Source organism: Notothenia coriiceps, unplaced genomic scaffold (assembly GCF_000735185.1).
Source record: "Notothenia coriiceps isolate Sejong01 unplaced genomic scaffold, NC01 NC01_scaffold00024668, whole genome shotgun sequence".
Classification (NCBI taxonomy): domain Eukaryota; kingdom Metazoa; phylum Chordata; class Actinopteri; order Perciformes; family Nototheniidae; genus Notothenia; species Notothenia coriiceps.
The window spans coordinates 406,183-413,303 of record NW_011357369.1 but is presented as its reverse complement, the minus strand read 5'-3'; positions in this window follow the sequence as shown (position 1 = coordinate 413,303).

The following is a 7,121-nucleotide window of genomic DNA, read 5'->3' as shown; positions in this document are numbered from 1 at the left end:
AGGGTTTTATTTTCTGACACTGCGTGAGTTCCCCGACACACCGGGGACACATATTTATGTATAAAATACATCATCATTTTGCTTAATAGGTCCCCTTTAAGACAAAAATCACAAATAAATGCCTCCCTTATTTGCAGTAAACAACACAACAGATTCCTACTGTACATTCTGTATGTGAGGACACACACACACACACACACACACACAGTGACATGGGATGGGGGCTGGGATGCTGAAGCCACTTCTAGACAGCCTGCAGCCCAGAGAGGAGAGCAGCTGAGATTATGTAATCTCACAGTTACATAAAAATGATCACTACATGTAAACATGACTGCTCTTTGGATTCACCGTCATGGTAACAGAAGACGGACCGTGTCGTCTTGCATGCAAGATTTACAAAAAGGGATTTCGTGCTCCCTATGGATCAGTGTTTGTTACTCAGAGGGTTAAAATCTCTGCTGTACCTTATCAGAGTTCATCACGAGCAGCATGTCGCTGTTTTTCTTCCTAAAACGTTGCGTGTTATGTGACTTTACCTCCGTGGCTAAAGATGAACCAATGCTAACCCTTATGGTAGAATGCCTAACAGCAGCAAGTAACATGTTTACAGCCTGGTACAAAAAAACACGAGATTTCTGCTGCTTTCACGTATTGTCAGTAAATCAGTAGTCCAATTTTTTCATAAAGTGCATTAAAAAACAAGCCTTAATTAGAAGCCAATTCAAAAATACAGATAAGAGGAATTAAATGCCCCGAGCTTGCCCATTAGCTGGTAATTAAGTCCCTGTTATGCTCACAGTTCCTGGCCTTCAGCTCCACCCAAAAACCAAAATGATGGTCAACATGATAAACTCTCGGCTTCAAAACAGTACTCCACAGACCACAGATATATCCACTTATTTAACATGGTGTATGGATGTGTGTAACCTGTGTGTTATGGCTACCTGCACATGTAGCAGCCTCCCCCCTTAGCCCAACATTACGCCTGTCAGGCTTCCTATCTGGACACTAACAGCATAAAACTGATGGAAACATGGAGGGCTCCCATCCTCCCTGATCTGCTCTCTGGTGGACCCTCTGAGAAAGGGCGGGGGGTGGAGGCGGGGAGGATGCACCGTATTTTTTTGTGGACTAAAAATGGGTCAGGCTTCCAGCTCCAGCCACAACATGGCTGAGTGCCTCTGAAAGGAGGTTTCCTCTCCTTCGCCGTCTGAGAGGAGAGCGTCCTGTGGATCAGCTGCTGATGTGTGTGTGTGTTTGACACAGTGGCAGCCCAGTAGGAGATGCACAGATGAATAATAACCCCCCATGTTTCCCATCATGCAACCACTTGTCCTCTGTTTTATCACAAAGATTTGAATCAGCATGCAGTTAACCCTGTGCAACAATCCTCGGACTGCAACCATCAAAAAGATTCCCGACACTTTCACAATGCAAGAGAGTTATTTCTCAGGATAAAGCATGATTTAATCTAGGCTAAACTTATTGTAAATATATAAAACACATCTTAATGTTTGGAAAAACCTACGAGAAAGGCAAGCAGATTATAATCCCCATGGATCGTTTGGAGACATTTCTGCAGAGCTGTTTATTTTTGTTGTTGTAAACTCATCAAAAAATGCTAATGAGTTAGCACATTTCAAAGCAACAACTTGAATACTAAATCTGAGTTTTTCAAGGCTGAATGTATGAAAAGATAATCAGCAGCAAAAAATAAACAAAGTCCAGAGCCTCACTCCCCAGACGCAGCTGATACTTTGCCCAGACTCAAATCCTCCACACACACACACACACACACACACACACACACACACACACACACACACACACACACACACACACACACACACACACACACACACACACACACACACACACACACACACACACACACACACACACACACACACACACACACACACATCTGCATATTTTGGCTGGTGCTGACTAACAGTCGCTCCCCCCAGTTCTCTGTGCGGGCTCTGATTGGCCGGTCTTTGTCCGCTGAAGCACCACAGACTGATGCTGGCAGGCCGTGAACACCATCTGCTCCACGAAGACACACTGAAGTGAACTCACAGGACACCATGGCCTCTACTGATTGATAGCTGAGAAATGCTATGTGACACCTAGCGTGCTATTGTGAGAGAATGAGAACCATTACATCCCCGCAGTGTAGCTGTGAATGATCTCTAATGAAATTAAACAATACATGTTAATGTGGGTTGCAATAAGCTGCTTGCACTAGGAGGAGAGTGTTGTATGGAGCAAGCTAACTTTCTGTAAATCTGATTTATTATACTTAAACCAACGTGTCTAAAGCTCACTGTTAAGAAGTTATATTTGTTGTAATCAACAAGTCGTTGTTTATACTTTTTGCTAAGCTAATAATGCTATGTTTAGAAAGCTGAAATAAGGTCTGTGGTTCACATAAACTCTACAGATTGTAACGTTTTGTTCTGAGAACATTTTTAAGCTTTTTCAGCTCATGTCACAGAATCTCATCCACTCACTGCTCCCACTCTACTCACTCTTGCTTACTATAGCTACAACTTTAACAAATAATAACATGTAAGCCTTTCAGTCTATCCTTCAACTGTACGCTCACACTGTTGAACACTGCGCAGGTCCTGCAGTATTACTGTAAGTGCATTAACAGATGACTGTGCTCAAAGGCACCTTGCTCCTTATCTTATCATTAATTCTTCTTTCTCACATTCAGACTCTGGGGATTTGTATCAGTGAATGGAAAGGTCATGTTGGCTAATATGAGTGATTGTTTTTGCTCTCAGACTGTAAACCCATGTATCTACAGACATTTAGAAATGGACCTGCTGTCTTTTGTATTTGAGGTGCTTCCTTTGGAATATCTTAAAAATATATGTCTTTTCTTTGGCTGGTTTGTCAGCTTTTACTGTCACGATCTGTTATTGTGTCATCGTCTAGATACCTTCCCCCTTGTGTTCTAATGGTGTTGTTTTATGGCAGGCTTTAGAAATGTGCAGTGAAACATAGTCTTCAGTACCGAGGCTGGAAGTGAAACAAAAAAATTAAACATGAAACGTAATAGCTGCTTGCACTCCCTCTCCATTCACATTTTAATCAACATGAATCCCAGTAAATATGATTTTATGAATATATTTCAAATATATAAAACTGTATGCAATATATGCACAACTTGTTAGGCCTACAAATCTATCACTGCGCATATTACCATTCAAACATGTTGGAAAAACGTTTCAGAAAGCCCTCGAACTCACTAAACACTGTAAAATGTTGCCATTTTACGGTAGCTGGCGTAACCACGCAACCCAGCTGTGTCTTCTTTACAGTATGTGATTCTGCTTATATTTAAGCATCGTCTTCTGTTAGTCTTTGTCAGATCCTTGTATGTCGGTCCCTTCAGAAAGTTCTGTTTGCTTTTTGCCTTGTATTGGCTTCTCCGGCCCTGCTCTGGATTCTCAAAAATAAAGGTATTTTTATGATAAAGCCTTCCAGTAATGTGTTGTCCTGCATTTGGGTCCACCCTGCCCCACTTTGCAGGACAATCGTGTAAAAGAACCTCCTGAAATGGATCTCCTGTAACCTCCGATGCATGTCTGAACATTTGAGCTGTTTTATCTTTTAAAAAATGATCCATGTTGGAGCGTCTGTAAGAGACTGAGGGAGGAGAAGATGTCTCTCTGCACTGAAACATCTCTCTGAAAGTGCCATCAACTAAAATCTAAGAGTGGCCTAAATCTGGAGATGAAAGGACATCCACATGGCAGAAATAGATCTAACTGAAGGCCCTGTGGTTACAAATATTTCCAGCACTGATCTGCTCCTCCATGTCGTCAGAATATCGGAGAGCTAAAAATAAATCAAATAGTCCGGGTCGATTGAAGCTGAATTTAGTCCAAGTGTTCCATTTGCATAACGCCTGGCAGATTTATCACAGAGTTATCTGAAATTAAACAGCAGCAATGATTCTGATTCTCACTTAAAGCAGACGGTAGGTTCTGATGATAAATTAATTAACAGAAGGCAGCTGAGGTACTTTAACTTCTGGGAAACAGGAGGAACAACAGCTTTGATAATTAATGTGAATTAAAGGGACAGAACTTTTGATCGAAGCTCCAAAAATCAGGTTTTCTGGGAACAAAACAGCGCATTAATCCTGCCTTATGATAAGAAATGTGTCAAAATAGATAAACAAAGAAGAGGGATTCATCGTTAAGCTCAACAAATATGATTTATTTTGTCAAACAAAGGAGATCACATTTTTTCATATATGTGTCATATTCTCCCGGAGTATTATGGACAGATACGACTTTAATAGTTACAAACCAGGGATTCAGAATATCCCCAAATAGCATTTTTGATTTTTTTTAAGAAAGAAACTTTAAAATCTCATATATTTTAGGTTCTTTGAAAATACATTGTATATTTCTAAATTGTAAAAGAAAGGCTTGATCATCAAAAAGTTGTTCTCTAGTAGATTTTTGGCTTTATACTCACATATCTTTTTGGATATTTCTAGGAAATGTATGACTTAAAATCTCAGAATGTTCTAAGAACACGACGCACGCACCATCATGGTTTAATTATTTGCACTGTCATCATACTTTTTATACTTGTCTGTCTGTGCCATCTGCTTCTTTTGAGACCTTCATTTACTATTTCTTGGGGTTAAAAAGCAGGAATTGTAAGATGAAGTTGTCATTGTCACAAATACATAAATACAAGCTTTACCTCCACTTCCTGCCAGTCCTCTAAAGGGCACTTGAAATGACATCAGTTTCTCTGATGATGCAGTGTCATGTTGTCCCTTAAAGCCCTGACATCTTTAAATTTGACCTTCTCTCAGACTGGGCTGTAAAACTTCTCCTCACACTGTTCTGTGAGTCTCTCCTCCTGATGCAGCAGAGCGATCATTAACTCATGCACCAGTTGTTATTGCTAATTCAGCTTTGGTAACCTTCACAGAGGAGTTTGCTGATGTCCTGCCGTGGTTCAGCAGAACTGGAACAGCAGACTGCAGCCATCGATCCCTGCAGGAGAGTCTGCTTTCAGGCATTCTGCACTCATTTGCATTGCTTTTGTTTTGGCCCTGTAACTGTGGCCGTTTCTCAATCTCGAGGAAACTGGCTTCCAAGCCAATATTTCAAGGATGCTACGTCATCGGGTGCCGCCGAAGTACTGTTCCAATGTCCAGCATACTTGGAATTCCACCGAGGCCGCGTCCTTGGACATTTCGAGGCTGCACATGGGTAGACTTCGCGTCCTTAAAATCCCCACAATGCTTTGCACACGGACCAATTTCAAAAACCCTTGCGGAGAATGGCTGAACCGACGCAGCACACATTTAAATGTAAGTATGTAGTGGCGTAGAACATGTATTGGTAAATATGTTACTTTGTTACATTTGTTATAACCAAAAATGTGTTCGTAAAGCAAGTTCATAATTAGATAGACATCGTGAGGTATTTATTTTCGGTACAGTTTATGTTGAAACCGTTAGAGAGAGTGGCACACTTGCCTGTTCCATTCTTCTTCATTTTCCGAAGCCGTGGCTTGGAAGCATACTTGCTTCGTTTCTGAAGGAAGTGACTTGGAAGTACGCGACTACCAAGCCAGCATCCTCGAGATTGATAAACCTGTGCCTCGGTGTTTGTGCCCCCCCTCCCTCCTCTTCCCCTGATTGTCTCCCTCCAGGTGCAGCCTCTCCCTCAGGTGATCCCAATCCCCAATCAGGACCTGCATAAAGGCCTGAGGAGCTGCAGCCTTTCTTCTTTCTCCTCATGCATGGAGTGAAGTGTGACCGGTGCAGTCTGTTGTTTGTGTCTTAAAGGTCTCCTATTATGCTATTTTTAGGCATATATTATAGGTCTCAGATATATAAAAAAACATGTATATGATGTGTTTTACTCAAAATACCAAACGGATACATGCGTTTTAGACATCCCTCATATCCCTCTGTTTTAGCCCTGTTATGCCCCTTTCAGACCAACGTGGTTCCAGGGCCGGTTCGGAGCTAGAGCCTGATAAGCACAGGTTTTTCCTGTTCACACCGCAGCGGAGCCGGCTCTTTTCCCCTCAAACCGGTTCTTACCCAGCTCCAAAAAATTGTCGATCTAGAAGCAAGAACCGCATACGTCACGCTTACGTCGGGGGCAGGGGCGGGATCAACCTGAGCAATAACAGTTTATGGTGAGTATGGCAAATAAAAGTTGTAACAAGCAGTAGTGCTGAACAAAGTGACTAGCAACCACACACTTATAAAGTCAGGCAACACTAACAAGGCTTCGTGTGATTCTGTATATTTGTACCTTACTTTGACCATCCGTTCGCTTTCATTTATCATTTGTTTTGTATTATGGCAGCTATCGGATGGAATCAATACATGGGCTGCACAGGTTGTCATGCCCGACTATCACAAGTAGAATCATAATGAAAAATACGCCTGTAAAATGTGCCTGGAGAAAACGGTTTATGCCACAATAGCATAGCAACAAGTAGTCAAGATAGTCAGTTTAGCTTCGGTTGCTGTGCTTACATCACCCATTTTATACCAGAGAAACTTTCACAACAGCGTTGTGATGCCAAACAGCGGGCAGCACTGCAGCGATCGTTAAATGCCGCTGAAACACATTAATAAACAATGAACCACGGCACTCTGGAGAAAAGCATAAGGTTGGAGAAGTAGTTATTTAATTTAATCTGGCTTCGTATGATTAAAAGCAACACACGATCATCGATCCGACGCAGTCCCCCGTTGTTGTTGTTGTGAGTGCCATTGGGGAGAAAATCAGCGATGTAAACGGTGACGTCATGACTCAGCAGCGGCTGCACCAGTCGGGCTCTGGGCGGTGTGAACAAAACGGAGGCTGAAAATGAAAACCGGAGCTAGAACGGGAACCGCGTTGGTGTGAAAGGGGCATCTGAGAACTGCAAGTTTGGGGTCCTTAGCTTAAAAAAAAAAAAAGTGAAGTTGGAGCTAATGTCTGCTCCGAATTACACGGCAGATTCAGTTTAATGTTCCCGTGATTAAACGCCATCCTGTTCTACACCACATCAAGGATTATTTCTGAAACATGTATGGAGTTGTATGTATGCATGTGCAGTATGGAGCTCAAATG